The sequence below is a fragment of the Coturnix japonica genome, chromosome 2, assembly GCF_054131305.1.
Source record: "Coturnix japonica strain WE chromosome 2, WE-NBRP24, whole genome shotgun sequence".
Classification (NCBI taxonomy): domain Eukaryota; kingdom Metazoa; phylum Chordata; class Aves; order Galliformes; family Phasianidae; genus Coturnix; species Coturnix japonica.
Genome location: NC_140664.1, coordinates 1,172,021 through 1,197,931, shown reverse-complemented (window position 1 = coordinate 1,197,931; position 25,911 = coordinate 1,172,021). Strand labels below are relative to the sequence as shown.

Here is a 25,911-nt window from a genome sequence, read left to right as displayed (position 1 = left end):
TTTAACTTCAGCTTATATATAATCTTGACTATCAATAGCTGTGTATAGCAAAGCTCTTTCTATAATCTGCTCAAAAAAAAAAAAAGTCCCCAATAATGAGCCCTAGAAAGTGTTAAAGAATCTCAGTTATTCACCAGTGAAATTCATACCTCTTGAAGCCTTAAGACAATGGTTAAAGGCTGTAAGACACTTCAACAAATCTTCTTCTAACCTTTTTTCCTCACAGAATAATCTTATGCAACTCTTGTGCATACGTATGCTACAAGAACAATAACCATAGGCCCAGTCATCACCTGCATCCGACCAGGAGTCACAATTTGCTAGTTTAGTAATTTCTTCGCCTGTAAAACCTATTTTTGAGTGAGCACAACCTTCAGCAAATATCAGAGAGACCATGAAAGTCTTTTGTGTTGAGTCAAAACTGCACTGGAAATCAACGCGCTGCTGTTCACTGAATATCAAAACTTTAAATAGCATGTAGAAAACATCAAGGAACATTAAGAGAAGGCTGATGTTAAAACTGTTTATATACATTAATGAAGAACATCTGTTTGTCCAATCATTTGCAAATGAGGAAGAAAAGGCAGTTAAATAGAATGGAAAAAAGGGAAGGGAGGGCGAGGGAGGGGTAAGGAAGGTGAGAGGGAAGGAAAAGGTAGGGAAAAGAAGGGAAAGAAATTATTCTTATATTTATTTTAATGTTGATAGACAGGAGAAACACGTGAATATGACATGATTCTTTCCATGGTTATATACTGACAGTTAGTGGGAAAACTGACAACCACCCTAAAATTTTCTAAGAACCAATATAATGTTGGAGCCTTTTTCTTCACTTGCCTCTGGTTCTCCATTCCAAGATGGATTTGTCTGAATGAATTACAGATCTAGATAACACATTACCACCTGACTCCCTAATCTGCTTCTACATTTTGAAGAAATAGATTCTTCTAGCAGTTTGCACGCATCTAAGAGCTGAGAAAAAGAAAGTCTTCCTTTTCCCCTCATTTCCAATTCAGTGGGGATCTGACATGAAATCTCCAGAAGCTTAATGTCTGTGTCTGCCAAGAGGAAAAGGAGAACATGGTTAGCAACAGAATTTTATGTGTTCAACTAACAACCACTTAAATCAAGCATTTCCTATGCTTAACTTTTGTAGGGGAAGGATGTCTCAGCCAGCCCTGGCTTTCAGTGATACCAATTCAAGTCTCAGGATTGTTAATAACACAGTGGCTTGGATAGATCAGGCATAGGTGAGTCTAAGGACAAAATCTAATTTGAGTATCCCAGCAAACGTACTGAACTCATCTGTGTTCCTTGCCCCTAAGCTACAAACAGTTGCTATCCTCCAGCAAGGACATGAAGTGTGCAATAGTGTAGACCTACCCCTCCAAACAGAGACACATTAATGTCTCTAAATCCTGATGCCTAGGAACTATAGGGCAGGCCTCTTCTCCCAGGTGACAGGGTGAAATGTAATGGCCTTACGCACTGGGACAGGCTGCCCAGCAAGGTGGTGGAATCAGTGACCCTGGAGGTTCGATTAATGTAGGGATGTGGCACTTGGGAAGTGGTTTAGTGGGCATGGTGAGGCTCAGTTGATGGTTACGCTTGATGACCATTGTGATTTTTAATGATGCTGTGACTGAAAGGGACAGTAGCATGCTTTTCCTTATTGGAGACGAAGGTGAATGCAGATAAACTATAATGTCATCAGTAGTCAAGGTGCAAGGATGGGAGGATGAGGCAGTCATGACAGTCACAGTACTGCTTCATGCTGATTGCAAGACTGATGCCTCTAATAATTATTCTACCCTAAAGACTCTGATGTGTGAGCTGTCACCAATTGCAAATGCCATATGTGTTTTTGGTTCTTTTCAGTTTTAGCATTGAAATAGTGATGTTGGAGCAGAACAGAGCAAGACAGAGATACCTTGGGATGGGAAAAAAGAAAAAGAAAAATCTAATCTTATTTTCTCTCTTCAACCCTTTCAGCTGATGGAAATAACTGGAGATGGAGATCCTGAGGGCTGCTTTCATTAGGAGGGGAAATACAGCATCTTAGCATCATGTTAACATCCCACACTTCTCAGTGAGGAATGCCTTATTTTGTGGTGGCTTAAACCATCTCTATCACAAGATTTAATAGTCTTGTTTCTCAAATGCCATATAGATTTGCAGCAAGTTGATGTGTTACAAAAAAAGATTAAGATCTTCCAAACATATTATTAATGATATCAGTATTTAATGAAAAACTACCTGCTTAGCTGAATGAACCTCTCTACTGCCTCTCTGATTGCATAATTTAGTTTCATTTCTGAATTACTGTAGAATGTCATATGCTTACATAACTTGAATGCTATTACTCTCTTCACTCCATCTTTTTTGGTATCACAGTAAAAAACAAAATGAAGAAATTGAGAAAAATATTTCTTGAGATCATCCCCAGCCAAAATGTTCTCTGAGAAAATGTGTTTGCTTAAGCCTTGGTTCAGAAACTCGGTATCATGTGATACCAAAGCGAGAAAACCATCCTGATTTGTTTCTTTTCCTTCAAGATACTTCAATTTAAATTACTGTTATATGTTTAATAAAACACGCTGTTGGTTTTGGCTGCATCCCTTGATTCCATTTTCTAGCAGGAATAAAAGAAAAAAAAAAAAGAAAAGAAAATGAGTAATTTTTTAATATAATTTTATCTTCTGGATTCATAATGAGTCTTATTTTGTCAGCAAAGTAGAAGGAGCAAGCACAGTTTGCAGATGGCATAATTTGAGGAATGCCTCTCAATTCCTCCTCCAGCATGTAAAATCTCAGCAGCAGACTGTCCCACTCCTACTCTTGGATTTCAAGAAGGTTTAGTCTTATTATTACTCTTGCTAACAGAAAACACTGGAATAGATTTTTTTCCTATATCACTGAAAAGAGTGAATTGCATCCAAATGTAAACATTTAGATAGTTCACACTCATTTCAGTGACATTTTCCATTTTGTTATGAAAAACATTTCCACTAGCAGGGTAATGAAGATTTTTGCAGCTTATTTTACTTTTAAATAGCTGTACCTTTTCTCTTCTTTTGGAGAGCCTGGTTTTCTCACTTTTAACTTCATGGAACCTATCTTTTTGCAATGGAAATTTAAGAAGAGAGGAGTCAAATGAAAGTGGATTTTATTACATTTTTACCAATGCTGCTTCATTCAGTTTTATTCTTGTTCTTTTTTATCAAGTGGAAGGACAAGCTGTAATTAAAAATTTAAGGCAGTGTTAATATAAATGTGAATGAAACATTTCCCTTATTTTTCCCCCTTAAAAAGCTAAACTATTTCAATTAGTTGCTCCAAAAACAGTGCTTTTCTGTTTGCTTATCCATTCCTGAAGTGTAAAGGCAACCAAGCTTACACTATTCATCATCACCCAGCATGTGTGTTTTCTTTCTTATGTTCCATTTTGTCTTTCACTGTTCATGTGTTTTTCCTTAAGAACTTACACAGTCAGCAGATAATTTCAACGTAATTTGTCAAGGTGGAAAATTTCTTAAAATTCTGCTAATTTCCAGTAAAATACATGACTCAAAGAAATGATATTATCTCTCTTATCTAATGATAAGAGAGAGATGTGGAACGTGTTGGATGTTAGGAAGAGTTTCCTCTCAGAAAGAGTGGTAATGCGCTGGAACAGGCTGCCAGAGAGATGTCACTGTCCCCAGAGGTGTTCAAGAAAAGAGTGTTACTGAGGGACAAGGTTTAGTAGGTGATGGCTTGATGGCTGAACTAGATGACCTTAGTCATAGTGACTAGTGGCATTTGGGGCATAATAACTGCTCTATATCTGCACTGGGAGAGAAAAATCTATGTCCTGTGATTTGCTGGCTTACGCTGCTGAGGTTATTAGCGTGAGGACAAGGGGAAATGATTTAAAATTTATATGGAGGATATTTGGACTAAATGTAAGTAAAACATTTTTTGCGGTAAGGGTGGTGAGGCACTGGAATAGGTTGCCCAGAGTGGATGCTCTGTCCCTATAGATATTCAAGATCAGGCTGGATGGGGCTCTGAGTAACCTAACTGTGCTGTAGGTTCATTATAGGGAAGTTGAACTACATGGATTTTAAGGGTCCCTTCCAACTCAAATGATTCTGTGATTCTATGAAACTCAACTCTGGGCTAGGTGCTGCCATTGCAACTGTTAAGTTTCTCTCCTTTCAGAGATAATGCAGTAAGCAATTCCTAGAGATAACTTTGACTTCAAGAGCTCGTGCTTTCTAGCAAAACATCTAAACAAACCACCCCTTGATGACTAATGCATTTCTGTAATTGTGTCTTCCAGCAATTCCTTTGACGTTCTGTTCCATAAGTGAAGGTGAAGGGAAGAAATTCAGTGCCTTCCCTCTGTCTGACTCATCATGGTGGAGAAGTTCTGACATCAGAGTCCAGCCCCCCGGAAACAAAGCGCTGCGGCAGATGCAGTTTGCCTTTAAAAGTGAGTCAGGTGGGTGTAGGAGGCATGTGATTGTTAAAATATAATAAGCAAGCCACTCCCAATTAGTAGGTAGCCCACTCTGTAGTCAGCTGTGATAGGAGCAGAGAAACAGGAAACTTGATGTCAGAGAGATGATGCAGCAGGAGTGTTTTTTTCTACCTGGGTACGTAAAGAGCTAATTAAACTCAAAGTTCGTCTTCTGTTGTATTATCATATGAATGAGATGTAAAGAGAAAATTATGAGGATGAGCTGACTACACAATAAGAACTACTTCAGCTGTTCATCTACACTGACAGACGTTCAGGGAAGGGTGAAGGTGAAGAGAGAAGATCGTGACAAATCCTCCAGTTATTTCTAGTTCTGTCCTAAGTGACGTGTAGTGATAGACCAAGGGGGAATGGCTTTAAACTAAAAGAGGGGAAATTCAGCTTAGATGTTAGGCATAAATTCTTTACTTAGTGTGGTGAGGCACTGGCACAGGTTGTCCAGAGAAATTGTGGACACACCATCCTTAGAGGCATTCAAAGCTGAGTTGGATGGGGACCTGGGCATCCTGATTTGGTAGTTGAGAACCTTGTCCATGAAAGGTTGTTGGAACTAGAAGATCTATAATGTCCCTTCCAAACCATGCCATTCTGTGATCTGGAATCATAGGAACCAGCCCATTAGGCTTCTGTGTATCACTGTGCTCTGGACAATCTCAGTGTTGTTATGTCATCTTACAGAAAGAGTTCTCTCACACTCTTCCGTCTGTATACTGCAGGTATAACCAGTTAAGCAATATAAGCAATTAAAAACCTGAGAAGTGAAACAAAAAACAGCGTGGAAAAAAAAAAACAACTCCTCCTCTATCAGCATTTCAAAGGAAAAGAGATCTAAACTTTTTTTTTACTCAGAATAAAGTACTCAGACTGTCTTTGCATGTTACTTAATCTATGAGGAGACTGACCATTTATTTTATGAGGAGGTGATTTTTTTAGATAAAAAAACATGTTGTTTTGAAATTAATGGTGAAAAAGTTTAGCTTAGAAAATGTCAAAACAAAGGGGTTTGGTATTTTCAAAATGAAACATTTCAGTTATAAAATATCAGAGGGAGATTCACTGACATTTAAAAAATTATTACCATGTTAATGTTCTGCAATTTTTGGCTAAAACTCTAAATTCAGTCTAATTCTGGAAAGATATTATTTCAAATTTAAATATTAATTTTCTTTTAGAAATTAAAGTTTTCCATCTGAGTAAATTTACAATCAGTTTAATTTTAATGAGTATGTACCTGAGATTTGATATGCTGGTATTCAGTCCAAGGCCAAAATGACATGTAGCATTCAAGTTTGCTCTTTTGTTACGAAGATGTACAGACCATCATCAATCCAACCTTATTTTCTGTGATAACTCCATTACTTTCTGATATATTTCCTTTAAAAAAGGTCAATTCAATGCCAAAATATTACCTGGACTAGAAATTCGATGGTATTGCCATACGGAATTTTGACCAAGGAGTATAATCTGTCCTTACAGATGGCCACCATTCCTGAAGACAGAAATAAATAATTCACTTCTACAAAAGATGCTATACTGAGCAGCTCACACTCTACTGATAGTCTTGAGGATTACAAGATAGTGAGGGTAACTCTGTAGCAAACAAGTGGAATCTATTATCAAGAACAGGACCACTAGTTATATGGTAAACACTGACTACTATGGTAAGATAGTCTTAGACTTCCAAAAGCCTCCAGGTAAAAAGTCATTAAAAAATACAAGATGACACAAGCCTGGAGAATATCTTCTTTCATGGACTGACACATTTTTAATGGAAAATTAGGGCTGAATTATCAGTTTGTAGTATACAGAAGGTTGAAGCGAAATGCCATAGTGATGGCTTCCAGAGGGATCACACAGAACTGCATGAGGCAGCAGTAAGGTGATGTATGAGCATCTGTGTAAATAAATGTTATGTGTTCAGGCACAATAAAACAACCATACCATACCTACATGTGACGTGGTTTAGTGCTATGTGACAAGTTGCTGGTTGGACTAGATGATTTTAGTGGTCATTATCAACATTAATGATTCTATGGTTCTATGCTGGTGCATTCAGAACTATCAGTTAAAGTACAGGAGTATCATTGAGGTTCCCTGGAAATTCTTTGAAATCACTGGCTTAATGTTCCATAGCAGCTAAAAATGTCAACAAATTTCTTGACATCATCAAGAACGGCTTTGAAAACAAGACAGAGGGAATCATTTTGTTGTTACACAGAACTTCAGTACATTCACTTATCAATTAATCTGTGAGGCTCTGGTCTCTGCCTTTTCAGAAAACACTGGTGAAGGTAAGGGAAGATCCAGATAAGACCAAACAGGTTAATCAAGAGTGTGGTGTAAGTATAAGGTTTGTGAAATCATGAAATTAACAAATCAAGTATGAAAAGTTTTCCAACAAAATCAGAAGACATGAAAGGAAGCCAAGCACACTTGTTGATCCAACAGACAGAATATGGGACTCACTGCTGTCTGAGGTGATGATAGAGTCAGATGAGAAAGTTGAAAAGGAATTAAATTCAAGGGCAACAGTTACTCAAAACAGATACCAAAATAAATAAATATGTAAGTGGAATCAACAGAGGTGTCCCCTCAAATATCTCAGATAGAACAGCTGTGAAAGCATGGGCAGGACCAGAGAACTGGACTAGAGAAAGTGAAGAAGCTTCTTCACCTCCCCTAAATGACACCTCCTAATTCCACTTCTGGAAGGGAATTCTTTGCTAGAAGAAATAGAGATCTGACCCCATCACTCATTACTTCCATCCTTGTGTGAGCACTAGGCAACAGTAAGACATGCAGACTGTGTACTTAACTGCTAGCAAGTACAGCCTATTGAGGTTTGATGTCAAGATTTCCTTTTACCCGTTTGAATACAGCTTATTTTAAAAACATGCTTTTGTCTGAGTGCTGCAGTGACCCAATTACAACAATGAAAATGTTATAAACACATGATTAACAAGTATATTCAATTATTCTCCATGGTTATAAGCAGCTAGTTTGACTCAGGAGCCATTCGCAAAATATGTATTAAGCCTTCTATTAATCACTGTTACTTGAGGTAAATTAATTATAAATACCAGAATAAATGACCTAGATTCCAGTGGCTTTGCATTGATTTTATAGTTTGTGAGACACAATGGATTCATTAATCCACTTGTAAAGTTTATGGATTATCTGTAATGGAAACATTCTGATAAATTTCAGCTTTGATTGATACCATAGGAACCCAGATCTTGGGAACGTCTAACACACATTCTTCTGTAGCTCTACATGGACTGGATTTCATCTAAGACCTGGCTCAGATAGATCTTAGCATGGGACCTATGACAGATGGTGCTTGTATGAAACCATCATCGTGTGTTCACAGATTAACTGGGTTCAGTTCACATTTTCTCAGTTCAGTTTGAAAAAGAAACTAAAATAAAACAGGTTATTCAGTATGAATAAGGTCATGTCCACCTGCTTGTTCAATATGTTTAAAAATTTTTAAGTCACACTTCCATATGAATTCCTGATGATTCCTCCTATAAGCCTTTGCACATATTTAATCTTGTTGATGCTTGTATGGATTCCTGATGGTGTTTTCATCAGTAGTAGGCATAGAACCTTTCCTCTTTCACTTGGATATAGGGTTTTTGTGTGTGTTTTTCTCAATCTCTACTCAAATTATTTTAAGGACAGACGCACTTACAAAAGGCACAGACTCACCTGGGTAGGGTGTCCAAACGTGATAGTGTCAGCAACACTTCAGTCCCGCTACAATGACACAAGCAGATGGCTGGTATAGTCCCACATTGGGAAGGGAGACATATCATGATATATCTACTCTCCTCAGCATCTCCTTGGCATTATGAATAAAGATAGGTGCAAGAATAATATATTCTTCTGCTATGTCTGGGGAAGACTGGGCCATCTGTGTTGGATATTAAGGGCTCAGAGAATATTTTTATGGAGGAGGTCAGTGATCAAGTAGAAGATGATACTTGAATTACATGTGACTTCTAACATGTTCAGAAACTGGATCTGATAACCCTTATGGGTCCCTTCCAACTTGGGACATTCTCTGATTCTATTATTTTTGCTATATTACTTCTGGAGAAGTTACTCATTCTCAATTTTGTTTGTGTAGTGCAGTGAAGTAGCCAATAACAACCTAAAAGACAATAAAAAGATGGTGGTTGGGAAGAGTATTACATTTATATTTTTTTATTTTATTTGAAACAATTTCCTCATTGTATCCCAAGAGGCTCTGTTAAAGTATTTGTCCTCTTCCTTCTCATAGCTTCCCTCTAGATTCTGAAATGTTATAAAATAAGACTTGGCAAATGTGAGCGTTTAAATCTGGAAGTAAAAGTTGCACGTGTAGATGCCTGCATACATAGGATTAAACTGAATTAAACTTGAGTGACATAAGATGGTGTTACTGATCTCCAATGAAGTCACAGCTATTGCAATGTAATTCTTTTATTATTATTATTATTATTATCATTATCATCATCATCATCATCATCATCATCATCATCATCATCATCATCATCATGTGCTGAGTGTCTGGAACTATTGTCTAGCTAACCAAAGATTTTAAGACCTCAAGAAGCAGGATGTCAATTTATTTTACCCTTAGCTAAATGTACTTATAAGTAAAAAAGTTCTTAGCCCACTTTTGTATTTCCTGAGGTGTTATTTGGAACCACCTCCACCACCTTCGCCACTGAATAACCAGGAACCATTTTCTCCAAAATATAACTCTGCCTGCCAAAATTTCCCAGGGCTGAATTGAATAAAGCTGCTGCAATAAATAACCTGCAATTTGTGATCTCTAAAGCGGTGGCCATTCTGTTGAGTTCCCTTACTTTTCTGAAGATAAGTCACACTGTTTGCTTTTGAGATGTATTCTCAGCATTTCCAGAGAGCGAAACCTCACTAAAGATTATTTTTTTCCCAGCTTCGTAGCCAGAAAATTAAATTAATGAGGTTAAATTTATTCTGGAAAGACCCTGAATGCTACTTAAAAGCAAAAAGAAAACCATGATTGCAATAGCAATATGTAGGACTGTTAGATAAGCATTTATTCCATTGCAGCCACAGCCCATGTTTTTGATGAATTATTCATGATTTGAAGCAGTCTCAGGTCTGCTGAGAAAAATATTAGGGAATTTAGGTTTTTAAAGAGAGTGAATGCAGAGCTGGTTTCTTTTCATGCTATAATTCCTGGTAACAGCCATGTTCTTTGTAGGGTGTTGAGGGAATTTGTGTTTTGGGAAGCTCATCACTGACACAAAGGAGCTCTATTTGCTGGCTGTGTCAATGTCCAGAAGACACGTGGATGTAATGGAGGATAGTACAAACCGTTTTTCTGTTTCTATGGCAGAAAAGCCTGCTCATTTGTCCAGCCGTTTGAATGACTGGTGGAGGATGGAAAGAACAGTAGGTACTGAGCCCTGTGATGGATTTGTAAGAGCTCTGTAGGTCTCACAGATTCAACACCAGTATCAGTAATTTCATTCTACTTCAGATTACTTACCAAATTATAACCTGTGGGTTAACACCAAGTTAGCATGGAAGTCACACACTGAAATCAAAGTCTTTGTGCACAAAGTTAATCATACAAAACTTCCCACTGTTGATGACGTCTGAATCAGTAACAACTGCAGAGATGCTTTATTGCTGAAGAACAAATCTGGAGTAACTTAGCATAAAACCTGCTACAGACAAACCAACGTGTCTTAGCATGTTAAACCAGCTATATCAGTTATTTTCTTATCTCATTTTAATATTGTTCTCAGGAAAAACGCTGAGGTTCTGTCCCCTGGTCAGAGATGAGTAGTTATCTCCTCCTGAGGCATGATTATAGCACAGGTGCTGATGTGTGAAAGTGGACCATGTTAAGTAGATTCATTGGTTAGAAATGTCCTGCTGATTCATTGATGGAGGAACATTTTGTGGATTATGATTAAATGTCTTTTGGGGAAAAGAGAAAACAGAACACAATGTTCAAACATAGACAAAACTTTCTCTCTGACCTTTACAGCAAATAACATTTTGATTCTTCATATCCAAATCACTTTTATTTTTTTTCCCTCCATCTGACTGTATTCTGTTAGACAACGTAGAATGCAATTAAAAAGTTAAAACCAGACAAATACAATTCTACTTTACTTAAATGAAATATTTCAGTTAACCCAAGCTTTTGGCTTCAAAAGCTTTTGAACTCCTTACCACTAATCAGCTTTCTCTGAGGCAGTTTCAAAATGTGAGGAAAAACAAGATAATTCCAGATAAATGGAAAAATCATTGTCAGTCCTGTTCAGCTAATGAGAAAGAAAAGAGTCACCGAACAGGGTTTATATATTAAGGAATATCAAATTTTGAGGTGTGAAGAGATCCATTTTAAGGTCAAATGTGCACCTCTACCAGTGTGATCACTGTAGGACACCTTTCCAGTATTCCTAGAAACAGTCAAATGGAAGGGAAAGTTTTTGATTTCCATCCCACTGAACATCTCAGCTCTTATCTGACGCTGATGTAGGTAGGAAGTGAAAACTTAGGAAGCAAGGTTTTATACAAACGTTTAAAAGTATATTTTTATTGCAAAATACTACTGTATGAAAAACTAGAAAGATAACAGCAAAATATGACTGAACTGATGTCTTGATAGTTATTCTAGTTATACAATTACCAAGGATTTCTTGAAATAATTCCTTTCTAGTATTCTCCTACAAATTTTCCCAGCGGATCTATACTTGTCACTTAGCACTTTTCAGTTTAAAGACCATACGATCCCTTTGAGTACTGAATTCCAAATCTTCATTACTGTTCTGGCATCCATACAGAATGAGACTTTTGTACAACTTTCAGGAATTTGACTTAATTTCTTTCCTCCACGAAGTGTCCCACGTGGAAATGAAGTTATGTGAAGATCACAATGCAACCTAAGGACTAAGGAAGACTGTGGTGAAGGTTGGCCTCTTCTCCTATGTAACTAGAGATTGGACTGGAAGGAATGGCCTCAAGTTGAGTCAGGGGAGATTCAGGTTGGACATTAGGGAATATTTCTTCTCTGAGAGAGTGATCGGGTGCTGGAACAGACTGCCCAAGGTAGGTGGAGTCGCCTACCATGGAATTGTTCAAGAAATGTTTAGATGTTCTACTGAGGGACAAGGTTTAGCGGGAAATACTGATGATAGGTGGATGGTTGGACTGGATGACCTTGGAGGTCTTTTCCAACCTTAATGATTCTATGATTCTATTAAGCATGAAATGCCCATTAGCTCCTCATGTGCAGGCTCATGCATCTTTGACTTATTTGTTCTACAGTGCTTCACATCACACACAGCTGGGTAATGTGGTGTGTGGCCTATTGTGTACTAGATTATGATGTGATTCCCAACACAGTAGCTGTGACAGCAAAGGCATGTAGTGATTACCATATCCCCAATTTGTTGCTATCATTTTTTCTACCCATCAGCTCCCTTCTCATCTTTACTTCAGGAGAGACACAGAAATCCATCTGTCTCTAAGACTTGCCCTGATATATCACAAGATACTTCATACCCATAAAGCTTCCCTGAGTGCAAACTGTGCCCCGAACATCTTGAAACTCTTGCAACATGACAAAACCATTGCCACCTTTCTATGAAGCAGACTCTTGAGAAGTTGTGAAAAACCAAGCTCATATAGCTTTGCTGTGAATGCGTTACCACAGTGTGAGTCACAGCAGCCTTAGAATTCTATATACCAAGCATGGAATTATATTCAGTTCCATGCTACTTTCTGCTTTTGATGTCAGTGCTGTCACTTCTGACTTATATCAATAAGCCAAAGAAGAATAACCAAGATCTGATGGTTAAATCACACAGTTCCTGAATAGAAGATCAGGTCAGGATCCTGTAAGAGTCCAGTAAAGTTGGACTGGATACCAGTGGGAATCCCAGCACAGGAATACGCACACTGCATATATCTGGGGCTGAAACTGTGGATGGGTCCTGGAGTGCAGAACTATAGTTGGTAAGCCTCTATAAGCTTCACTTCATCCTAGCTAGCTTTACACACTCATCTGGGTCCTTGAAGTTTAAAATCAGTTCCAGTAAACAAAAATACAGCATACTTAAGAGTAGAGTCATCTAAATGATGATGAATGCACTTTCCTGTTTCCCTATATATGCAAACATAACCTGGTTAACTGATCCCTAATGTAACTGATAACCTCTTTAAGAAAACAGTTTTTATGAAACTAGATCTGATGCAAAAAGGGGATTTGCTGCCTAATTCCAATTCACTGGAGCCTCAGTCTCCTAAGTTAGGTGCTCTTTGTGAAATCACATCTGCAGAAGACAAGCAGAACTAAAACTAAATATTCTCTCCCATTTTCACAGTCACAGATAGACTCACTTGCCCAAAGTTATGCCTTTGGCAAAGGTGAAAATCAAACCAGTTCTCTCCATCTCTCTCACTTAAGAGCGTGAAAGGATTCAAGAGTTGCAGATTTCCTTCAAGCTCAACTTTTTCTGAAAGCAGAAAAGGAAACAAAAGAAGTAGGTTGCCAGCTAGAGTTCTAAATTCTGTGATAGAAATTGGAACAAAAATATTAATTAAAATGCTATTACAGTACTTAGTGGGAATTATTTGGCTGATATAATTACAAAAGACAACATGTCATTATGCCATCTCCATGATGTACAAACAGTAATGGCATCTACTGTAACTTAACAACAGCAATAACAATCAGATACAATTCTAATTCAACTAATTGTAATGAGCCATGAAAAGAAATAGGGCTCAGTAAGAGGGAGCAGCTGTTGCATCCTGGAGAGATGCTGTTGGTGTAATGCAGTGCCAGAGTCTGAAGTTTTACATAGATGGCCTTTAAGGGTCTCTTCCAACTCAAACAATTCTATGATTCCATGACTCTGTGATTGTATAATCAACCTTCCTTCTACTTCTTACACTAGGATCACTCCATGAAGTTACCTTCATTTCATCCTACCCTGCTCTGGAAAAGCAGTATTGTGATCCATTAGAAAATGCTACCTATTCATATTCCTCACCCATTGGATGAAACAGTCTTGCTCTGGGCAACATGACTTCCTTATGTTCAGAATCATAGAATGTCCTGGGTTCATCATCTAGTTTCAAACGCCCTGCCATATGCAGGGCCGCCATCCTCTAGACCAGGTTGCTCAGAGCCACATCCAGCCTGACCTTGAATACCTCCAGGGATGGGGCATCCACGACCTCCCTGGGCAACTTGTTCCAGTGTGCCTCCATCCTGTGTGTGGAAAACTTTCTCCTAATCTCTAACCTAAACATCCCCTATTTAAAACTATTCCCTTAATTAGGCCCCTACCCACTGATGCCAGCATGTTCTCTTGTATTTCAGACTTGGCCTGGTGAAGTTGTTATGAGCTACAAAGGGACAGGAAGTCAAAGAGAGGCTGTCGGTAGATAATTGTCAGTACTTGAGTTATGGTTTAATTTACCACATCTTCCCAGCAATCCTCTTCTCACTAGAACTTCATTTCACTTGACCTGGGACCTGTTGCAGGGCTTAGATAGGGGTTTTCTATATTCACAAAGTGTCCAGAGATGGTGAAAAGTAATAACAATGGCAATACAAAAATTCATGGACTGTTCCTCAGCAAACCAGACTTCTCTACAAAGGCAGCCCTCCTCTGCTAGAAGACTTTGTGACTGGCAGTTGCTGGGCAATACCTTTCTCTGTATTTCTCATTCTACTCAATAAATTACAGTCCAGTTATTGAGAGCTTACATATACATCAATGGGAAATGGAATGTGAGCCTTTGCCAGGGAATGAGAGAGGGAAAAAAAGGAGCCAAATATATAGTTAATTCCTTTTAAGTTCTTTTCATAGGTAACTGAATGTACTTCTCTAATTTTATCTAGTCATAAGCACTGACTGTATTTTACATAGATGTGTTTTATTGCTGGCATTATTGATACTGAGAAATATATTTATTGAGCTTTTGGATGGAAAGATCCCCACATCCATCACATTGAATTTTTATTACTAAATTGAGATTTGCAATATAAAAGAAAATGGAAATAGGGATCACTATATAAATATGTATATATGTTTAATGAGATATATGAATATAAATTGATACATAGCATTACAGAGACAGAGACATGCACATGGTATATTTTCATTTTGATGATGCTAAAGAATGCCAGAAAAACTGATAGAAAATTTGCTGAAAATTGCTAATTATTAGCTGTAGGAGACACTTCTAGGATTAAACCCCTGATGATTTCACATTTTCCATGTGGATAAAGGATGGAGGGCAGTGAGCTGATATCACAGCAAATCCTTGGCTTCCTGCTGGAGACATGTTGTTTGGTCAACAGTGCATTTTATCTAGAGCACTGGGAAATTATCACCTTAGGCACTAAAGATAGCAAGGGATTTTGCTCTCCTATCTAAGCACCATAAAAATTTAGATCCAGCTTTTGAAAGACAGCAACAGCTTGGATGAGTACTGTCACATTGTTATTTTAGTATCTATCGGATATATACATTTGAAAAGTTAAGTCTGATAGAAAGTAGTTTTTTGAGACCAATTTTCAGTCACTGGAAAAAAAAAGGCACTTTTAAGAGGTCAGTTCTTCCTGTTTGATTCAGCCATTAACTCAACCCAACTACTTTAGATACCAGCCTTAGGAAGAGAAGTAATCACCTCCCACAGATAACTAGCACTTACCAGTGATATATAAGGACAAATGGGTTGGCACATCGGATGTTTGTGTGCCTAGAGTTAGAGAAAGCAAACCCCATTTATCAAAACCTGGGGTCTTTAATACAACAACCTGTAAAACCCTTAAAAACCACAAAAATTTTTTGGAAGAAAAAAAAAATATCAAGGTCAAAACAATTTTAGGTTCCCTGCAATGTGATTTGGGGTTTTATTTATTTGTCTTTTTTAATCACTTCCTAAGATCTGTGTCATGCAGAATGGCCCCATGTGGGCTGGTGAGATATAGACAGGGAATCCAAGTGAAATAATAAATGCCTTGCTGCGTGCTTCAGAGAAATTTGATCTGGAAGTGGAACAAACTAGATAATGTTTGGGAAATTTTCTCTAATGAATAGTGTCCTATTTTATTCCTATATATAAGAAGAAGTAGTGCAGGAAATGGCAGCCACACTATCAATGCTAGTTGAGGGAGTTATTACTGGAACTCACATAAGTGAGATCTGGTATTCATGAGTATACACTCTTCACACTAAATTACATTTGGGTGGTTCAAAGGCTTTCCAGATTGTATGACATTCTGCACACAAATGCTTCAAGTATCAAAATAATTTCCAGTTCAACATTACTACTGGATACAGAGAACAAACATAGGGAATAGAATCTTCAGCCTGGAGAAGAGGAAACTCAGGGGAGACCTTATTGTTCTCTATAACTTCCTGAAGGGAGGTTGTAGTGAGCTGGGGGCGGCCTCTTCTCTCATGTCATTAGTGATAGGATCAGAGGGAATGGTTTCAAGCTATGACAGGGGAGATTCAAGCTGGGCATTAGGAAGTATTACTTCTCAGAAAGGGTGGTCAGGCACTGGAATGGACTGCCCAGGGAGGTGGTGAAAATATCCATCGATGCCTTTTAGTAAGAAATAAAAAAAAATAAAATTACACCTAAATCCACTTGCTCCAGAACAGAAAATCTCGTTGGCAGTATTATCAAAATACTGTCTTTGAGGGAAGAGGATGACTGCTTCTGAAAGCACATTTTCAGTACAACTGACATCTTTTTTTGTGTGAAAGGAAAAAAAAAGTATAAAAAGTCAATCAAAACTTTTCTAAGCAGATAAGAGGGAGCAGCTGTGAGAAGCAGAGACTGGTAGTAAATATCATCCTCTTCTGGCTTGAGGGGAAGATAAGTGTAATCAGTTTTTTCTTTTCCCAAAATATACCCAAGGATATGGGAATGCCCAAGGAAAATGTTTCAGACAGAAAGAGGAGAGATATAGACTGGATATTAAGAAATTTTTACAATAAAGGTGGTGAGGCACGTGAACATGTTGCCCAGAGATATGGTGGATGCCCTGTCTCTGGAGATACTCAAGGTCAGGCTGGACAGGGCTCCGAGGAATGCAACATAGATGAAGGTATCACTGTTCATTACAAGGGAGCTGGAGGAAATGACCTTTAAGGGTCTCTCCCAGGTCAAATGGTTCTGTGACTCTATGATACTAGCATCTCTCTCCTTTTGACATTTATCTCAGCTCTTCTTCCTAACACAGATGGTTTCCTATCCCCTTTCCACCACGGATTCATTCCTTCTGCTAAGTGCTTTAGTCAACCTCTTTTCCTTGTTTCCCCTTTCCCAACAGGCACCAAGTATCCTCCTGTGTCTCCATTGGTGCTAAGCTCTTGGGTGCTCTTTGGAGCTTGACCTAAAGGACCAAAGAGCTGGATATCCTCCTGGCTTCCAAAACACTAATGAGGTTGTAGTTTCAATCTGTACAACTGCTTTTAACAAACCTGAGAGCTCATTTCCTATGTGACACAGCCATCAGCTGGCTGGATTTAAAATGACAGCAGAGTTCATAATCCAGTTCTGTCCCTCCCAGCTTCACCAATATGGATTGCTACCTGGTGAGTGGGATGTTGCTTGAAGAAATGACATACTGTATACTGATAATTTGATACTGTGATACTCTGCTCAGCAAAGTTGCAGATACAAGGATGTTGTGAACAAATTCGAAGGATAACACAACAAAGGGTTTGTATATTTGCATGTAAGAGATGCTTGCATGCCATGCAGCTTGTCTCCAGTTCAGCAGGTAAAACAAACCTTTGTCTTTTGAAAGAATACTAAATACTAAACCCACTAAACCACAGCCTTGTTAACATACCTCCATGTTGTTTTAAAACCTCCAGGGATGGTGACTCTACTTCCCTGGGCTGCCTATTCCAATGCATTACCACTCTTTCTCATAAGAATTTTTTCCTAATATCCAACCTGAACCTCCCTGATGAAATTTAATCCATTAGCTCTTTGCACCTGCAAATCTATCCAGATCAGTTTTGATATGAAGAATTTTTAGGCCACTGTTAGCCCAATGAGAAAGTATTGGGGTTTTTTTTTGTGATAAAATAGGAACGTGACCATCTCCGGTGTTTTGAGCTTAATGCTAAGCTCTTAATGCATTTCAGATATATTGGCTAAGGTGCAAGATATAGATAATTCCATATCTTCTGCCACTGCTCATGTAGTATAAGAGGGGAAGAATAAACAGAAATCTGTAGGGTAGTTCTTTTACGATTATGCTTTCCTTTGATAGAAATGTCATTTGCATTCCCCATGTTGCAAACTGAATCCAGATCCTTGCACTTAACAGATCTTCAAATTTCTCTGCTACTCCAGAGATCCTCAATGACAGCACATTGATGACTGCATGTTTGATACACATTCACTACCAGCCACAGAAGTTAAGCAGGAGATTTCCCATGCTGAAGAGGCTAGACATTACTCAAACCAACGGTGATTGCTAAAGGATATACATCAGTATTTTCCCATTTAAACATACAAAAGTTTTGTATCAAGAAAATATCCTTTCCTTCCCTCAGCAGCTACCACATGCATCTGGCAACCTCAAATTTCAAGCATTAGAAACAATGGTATTGAAGGATAGCCTGCTTTTTTGCAGTATTTTTATTTCTCCATTAGAGAGGAGAGATATTTGGTTTTGTTTATATATACATATATATATTTAAATGTCAATGAAACTGAAGCAGAAGAAAAAGAAGATTCCTTATCTCAATGCCAAGACATCAGCTAATAGACTGGAATGGTTCTGTTTGTATCTGGATGTTCATATAAATGTGAGTGACATATAAAAGTACTCTTATCACAGAACAAGAATGATATTACAGGTAGCACGTTGTCAAACAGCGTTCTTAAGACACACTTAACACAAGCATGAAGGGGGTTAATCTCTAGTGCTGGTACATATTCCTAATAATCAGAGCATCCCTAAAGATTTACCATTCAGAAGAGGTTGTTTTAGTATTTCCATTCAATTGAAGGCCTTTTTGATGGCTTTAGAGTATATCCTTCCAAAGGAGCTTTCACTCCCTAGAGGTTTTAAAGCTATGGACCATTTGGAATAATCCGAGGATTTCCACTGATGTAGGGCTGGATTTAGCAGTTTGCATGGATCCAGCTTTGTTTCCACCCATGGGATTTTTCCATTGCAGCTGTATTGACTGCCACTGTTGGGGGGCTGGCAGTGGTTTCAGCTGAGTCTGCTGAAATCAGTTGCTGAAGATCTTACTTTGTGTAAGAGACAGCAAAGCAGACAAACAGGTTTTATTCAAGGCTAGAAGGATAAACAATGGTACAATCGGGAAGAACTGTCCAGAATTGAATGTTAGGGCTTCAAAAACCTATTAATTCACTATTCTATAGATGTCCTTTGAGGATAAGGACAGCAGTTCTGAATGATTTGGTATTAGTCTTCAATGAGTGTATGATCTCTGTCTTCTGCTAGTTGTTATTTCCTATGACTTGGAGCAGTTTGGCTCCCTTCCCACCCTTCCCACATGTGCTAAAGCTTACTTACCAGCTCAGTTAATTAAGCACCATGCCTGTACAAAGTCTTGGTTTCCGTGCCCATCTTTAATCCACAGCCCCCTCTACAGGTAAATCATTGAGGAATATAACTCACTCAATACTCCCAGCTAAGGAGCACATTTGAGTATTGGCATCGAAAGCATATACATGAAAAATAATAGTGTTGTTGCTTCCTGTATCTAGAAATAGATGTTTCCAACACAGTCCAGGAAAGCTGATGCAGTGAGTGGATTGTATGAGAAAAACACACACGAAACTCAGCAGAGATAATTTGAGAGTGGAGTGATGAGGAGAAAGAAGGAGAAGGCAAAATCTGTAACACTGCTGAGCAGCCCAACAGCTTATTTTACGTCTTTCCCATCACAGAGACATCTCTGTCTCAAAGCGTGAAGATCTGGAACTGTGAAAGAACATGAAACGTGTTCCTTTTCCATTCTTCCAACCATACAGAGGAAATCTCTGTAACCTAGAACCTCTCTTCCAGGCCTTTTTTCTGAAGTAAAACTATTTTGTACCCACTCCCCAAGCTAATGTATCAGTGTACCTTATTTTCTTCAGGAGATTCAACTCCCATTTCTTTTGGTTTCACCAGCTCTAAAGGCATATGCAAGAAGTGGCTTACAGAGAGATAATTCTGCTCCCTAATTCCTCTTTTCTCCCATATCTTTCATATTTCTGTAACAAAAATTCTTTCCAGTTAATTTTGTCACCCTCTTCATTTTGCCCATATGCTCTTTCTCCTTTCTTCCTGCTTCAACACAATCTCCTCTGCTTCCTAAACATACCATCATACCCATCTCATTGATTTTACTGTATGTTCATGCTTAATGCCTCCAGAGTATTTAACTTTTATCTGTTTACTCACCTCTTATTAGACTTCCATAGCTTAGAGAGAAAGAAACAGGATAATAATATTTTAGCGACTGATCTTTTTCCAATAAAAAATATTTTCATCTTCACTCAGGCATGTGTTTGTTTTTTATTAAGCAAATTCGCCACCTTTCCATGGCGCTGTCATGGCTCACTCAATTTTTTGTAAAAGCAAACTAGTTGTTAAACACAGAACAGGAATTTATTCATTTGTTTTTTGTGTGTGTTGTGATTTGCTCTGTCCATGACAATTTTTCTGCTTTTCCCCTTTATTTTCTCCTAGGTTCATGTAACTCATCTTTGAACATGTCTCCTTCTGCATGTTTCAGAGCCCTGGTTTTCAATGGGCTTCACACCTATTCAGACCTCTCATTATTCAAAGCGTTTTACTTGCACTTTTTTAACCTCCTCCCCATCCAATCCTTCATACTCAACCCAATAGAGATTCTGACATCACAAGATGCTATTGAACTAGTGAGTTTTCTATCCATACAATCTCAATTCTCACAACTCTAAATTCAAATCTATCATCATGCAGAAAAAAGAAAATTATCATCAATGGTCCTTGTGGTCAAAGTTAGCACCAAGTAAAAATCAGCTACACACCTATGTAAGTTATACCTGGATGTGTGTTTTCTACATGTCATTGTTTGGATTTCATATAGAGTATTTTATTGCTTAATAGAGCAAATACAGACACATAGTAGAGAGAATACAAACACAAATTTATGCAGTCCAAAGTATTGGTCTAAATTAAATGACAATACTTTCCATTCCGAATTCATTCAGACTAGACAAACAAAATACCGATATATGAAGAAAAAACCTTGTAAGATTGATAAAGACGGCGGAATGATGATTTTAAAGTGGATTTTCCTACTTTAAATGCATAGGTTACATTTTCTTTATGCAGTCTTTAAATAATTCATTAGTCCCCAAGACAGTTTTATTAAGTCTGTGAGTATTGCTACAGAATCCCAAGTAGCTATAACTTCTCTGAAGCTTATGGGACCAGGCAGTTGGAATGCTAAAACATACTTAAAATTAAATAGTCATATATTTGTGCTGGGATATTGCATTTTGTCAAATTATTACTTTTTTTTTTTTTATGATCTGGGATTCTGGACAGCATATCATTAGCAATCTATAGAGCTGATCATTAGAGATCAATCAAAACTCAGTAACTTGTACCTTTCTTTCTACCCAGCTAAGCAGCAGATATCACTCCCAAAGAAGTTATGGGTTAGTTCAAGTAGGCCATCAAGCTTTCATTTTTCTTTTTTATCTTTTTTTTTTTTTTTTTTTTTTTTTTTCTTTTTTACTTTGGAAAAAGGCAAAAGACATTGCACCAGAAGACAACAGTTAATAGGATATGTGGCTTGCTAGCCAGAGGTTAGTTTGAACTATGAAACAAACAGGAGTTTTTGAACAAAAGAATGGTGAGCTGCACACAATACAAAATGTGCCCTAACTGAGATCCAGGATTTGCATACTTTTTCAATTATTTAATCACTGTGGAAAGAAAAACATTAAATCTTTGGTTTTTGTTTTTTTTTTTCATTTCTAAACTTCTCTTAGAAAGAAATAGATCTTGTATAAACAGCACCAACCACAAGAGGATGTTTTGATACATAACTGCATCATTGGATAAGGGAAGAGACCTTCATGTCATCTATCTAGACTTCAGTATGGACTTTGACACACTCTATCATAATATTCTCCTCTCCAAATGGGAATATATGGGTTTGATGGGTGGATTGTTTGATGGACAAGGAACTGGTTGTGAGACCATACCCAGAGACTGAAGCTCAGTGTCTCGGTGTCCAGATGGAGATTGGTGACAAGTGATGTCCTGAAATGGGGGTCAGTACCGCAACTGGTGATGTTTAATATCTTCATCCATGAGACTGACAGTGGGATTGAATGCACCCTTAGCAAGTTTGTGAATAACACCAAGCAATGGGATGTGGTCAACACACTAGAAGGATGAGATGCAGATTTGCCAGAGTTGTGGTGGATGCCCCATTCTGGAGACATTCAAGGTCAGGCTGAATGGGGTTCTGAGCAACATGATCTAGCTGTAGCTGTAGGTTCACTGAAGGGGAGTTGGAGGTCCTTTTTAACTCAAAGTTTTCTATGATTCTTTGATTGATGGGTTTCAAGTTTCTATGAAGTATGATACGCAATTCAATTTTACACTGAGAAGAAGTTCAGATTTTGACACTGAAAATACTAATCCAGAAGCAGGCTGGCATCCATATGTCAAAAAGGCTAAGAAGTGAAACTGTTCTGTATTTACAGAACTCTTAATATGATTAGCTCAGACTCTCTTCCTAACTTCATCCATTCCAAAAATTATGTGACACCCAACTAATGAAACTCTTATCTCTCTTCACTGTCTATTGGTGCATCCTAAGTCTGACTTAGACACCAACCTTTCAAATGCATGAAATGAAATGAGAGGCGCCTCATGCATAATATTAAAATATGTATCTATAAAACAGCACTCCACTTCCACACAAGGAAAATAAGAACTTGCCCAGCACAACCCAATAACCCGAGCTAGCTAAATAGTTCCTGTCTATGGTGTGAGAGAATCATCCCTAGAAAAACCTACTTAGTATTAGACTCGGGTCCACGCCTCCCACAAACCTATCACGTTCCATACCAGTTATCTCCCCTGATTGACACTATCAGACTTAGGAATAACTGACTTAACTCCACATTCCTTCAAACAGTGGAAATCGGTATGTAGCTGTGCAAGAAGCAGGCACTGCCCTTGCATAACTTAACCTCTGTCCAAGCAGAGGTCATCACTCCCTGAGGGGAGAGCTCTGCACTTCACCATAAATCTTACATTCACTTTGACAACTGAAATAGTTTAAAGGAGATTTCCAAACTGGGGGAAAAAAATCTGAGGTTCATACTTCTTTAGATGCCTATTATCTTATTCCTTGGTTCTCTTTACATTTAACTGAGGGAAAAAAAATATGGTTAATTGAATGATGTAGTTCCCTTGGTCTCTTCTGGAATCTGTTAGAAAGAGACAATTTACATTTTAAAGACTTGACTCTACTAGGCTGCTCCCATCACAGTGTTCAACTAAACAAATGCCTTCATTTAGCAAGGAAAAACTCAGCTTTCTTAATAATTTGACCTTGCCAAAATAATGCTTCAACATGAAAAACTGACAGAAGCAGTCAGCTTATGTACAGGATATGACAAGAAAGATAATGATGGTTATTTACGATAATAATATATTGTTATAATGATGGCTGAAAGTCCCCATTTCTGGAACAAAGAAAGACAGTGCATCACTACATCTATACTTCATTTGTATATTAAAAACTTGATATATAAATTCAGAGGTGAGGAAAGCCATGACTATTACTAGAAGTCCTTAAATAGAGATTTGAGGATAAATTCAGCTGCAGATTAGGACATGGAGGCAAAATCCACTGTGCATCCAGACTCCCATTATTTTCCCCAGAGAACTGATGTATGGTGTTCAGGGAGTAATTCAGATAAACCTTAGCAAGTACTGTGCAATGGAGTTGCCTAAACATAAGCACTTAATTTTAGCCTTCAGGTCCTACTTCAGAAAGACACTGTCTCCCATTGCCAGCCACAAGAAGTGGCTTGATACCTGATTGTGTATCAAATGGCACTAGATGCCTGTCTGTGGGCAGACAGTTTATAGCATCAGTAGTTGCTGGATGAATCATTGGGACTGCATGTATCTGTTGGAGGTTTACTGACTGTACTAAAAGCTTAGGCACAAAATTCAAATGCAACCACCTGTATTAGACTGATTAAGTAAAAGCTGTCCTCTTCATACTATAGAATTTGATGCCATTTTTAAACTGCAAATATCTTCTACATGCTGCTGCTGTATGGCAAATCCCCACTATTTTGCTGACACAGTGCAACATTTTTAAGAGCTGTGCTATTTTTTTTCCTTCTAGCTGTGTACATTAATCATTTTATATTTGAGGGTACGTTAATGAAAGTAGAAGAGGTGATTTTAGTTAGCAGCCTTCCTTTGAGATGCTGATAATCTGAAGGGAAGAACTAACAATAGAACACACTGAAGAGTTAAAATGAACCCACGCTGGACTCCTAAGATGATCTATCATATCAGGTTAGGTTATTCCAAAGCCATGAAGTTATGCCACGAACCACATCTCCATCGGTAGTTACACAGCCATTACTGGTAAATCATTGATGATTATTATTCTTAGCTGGAACACTGATGTAACATCAATACAAGTTTGCTGTCTGATCACATTTCCTTTGGAAAATCATTTGCTTGTTTATTACAAATGGTTTGCTAACAGTTTTGAAACAGGATTTTCAGGCTGTTGAGTGGTTGCACTTTGCAGTTGTTTGCTTAGTTGACTGGAGTGTTCAAGCGTAGCACATCTTCACAGTGAAATGTAGTGCAAAAAATGCTTAAAGTAGCATTGTAAGAGTTAGTGAGAGAGCTTTACTGCTATATTGCACAAACCAGCCATCTCAGGTTAAAATTAATAGTCTTCTCTATATAGCCAAGTTAATTTGCCCAGACCCAACTTCATTACCTTGGATACAATACACTGCATCCAACTTCTTTGCTATTGAGACTTCGTGCAATTGTCATCCATTACAGGAGAAGAAAAAAATGTGCTGTAATTTGGGAGCCCAAACCTATTAGATCAGAAAACGTTGGCTAGCCGAACTGATAAATGATTGTCCTTGGCATCAGATCAATTGACTTTTCTACAGCACCTAGCATGCTGTGCTATTCTTTGTTTATTTGCTTTTGGAGGCAGTCTTGCATAGTTTTTCCTAGGAAAAAAAGGATTCTAGTGCAGTAAGAAAAAAAGTCATAACCATACTTCTGGAAATCATTCCATGAGAATCTTTCTGGTGGAAGTCTGAGCAATGCAAACCTCTCCTTCATTCCTGCCTTACGAGATGACATTTATACTAAACTACCTCTACAAGCTTTAGGGAACCGGATTCCCTTTCTTCTTTCTACTGTCAGTCAAATAATTGCAGTAGATGCTGAGTCTGCAAGAAGAACTGAGGGCCAACAGTGAAAGCAAATAATTATACAGGGCTCACAAGGTTGTGGCTAAGTCTCAAAAGTACTTTTTTTTTTGTTTGTTTTTTGTTTTTTGCAAATTACCTTCTATTTTTATTTTTTTTAAATTTGCTATTTCTTTCAAAGAATCAAGATGTGGAAAAAAGAAATGTTTTTCATCTTGTTTTGCTTAACGAAAAATGCAGCACATTTTCTCATATACTACCTTGTTTACTATCTCATCTGCAAGTCAGTGCAAGGCATTGATAATTCTGAATTCTGAGTTGAAAATTTAGCTTTATGTAGATGGACACTTCTTCAGTCAAGGGAGAGATATATTGTTAAGCTATGCGGATTTTTTTCCTGTTTTGAAGGCAGAATAAAGACAACACTATTACCAATCAGACCATTTCCACTGGTTTCTCCATTTGATAAGATACCATGGCCTAAACTGTAAGATACCATTTAGGTACAATGCATGCAATTTGTACCCAAACTTGGACTGTGGAACAAAAGGAAAATGATGGCCTTGACTCTTCTATTTTCTTCCAGAAATTACATTTTTCTCTGACATCATTCAATTGGATGCACACTTTTCTCCAAAAGCTCTTGTTTCTCACTGGCATATGTTTGTGGAATCAATGAATGATTCATAATGCAAGCTGTAATTTCTGTTGATTTTTAGTGACTCATACATATGCCAACTCAGCACGACTGACATGGGCTTGTATTTGTTAAGTACTGGTTTACTATTCATTTTCCATGAAACCATAAGAGGTGAAATGAATAATCTTACTAGCAGTGAATTAACAGTAATTGTTACATGGGAAAGTATAGTCGATACCGGTAC

The 25,911-nt window shown here is 37.9% G+C and overlaps 1 long non-coding RNA gene across 11 annotated transcripts in view; it reads left to right on the top strand.

The window, feature by feature from the left end:
• LOC146761657 (uncharacterized) overlaps positions 1-25,911 on the top strand; it is a 112,252-nt gene that overhangs the window by 46,697 nt on the left and 39,644 nt on the right. For 7 of the 11 annotated variants that reach the window (XR_014942368.1, XR_014942371.1, XR_014942369.1 and 4 more), the window contains one exon: positions 4,325-4,486. This is a non-coding gene — a long non-coding RNA (uncharacterized LOC146761657). The remainder of the gene's footprint in view (positions 1-4,324; positions 4,487-25,911) is intronic. The other 4 variants (XR_014942370.1, XR_014942373.1, XR_014942367.1 and 1 more) reach the window with 1 other exon arrangement.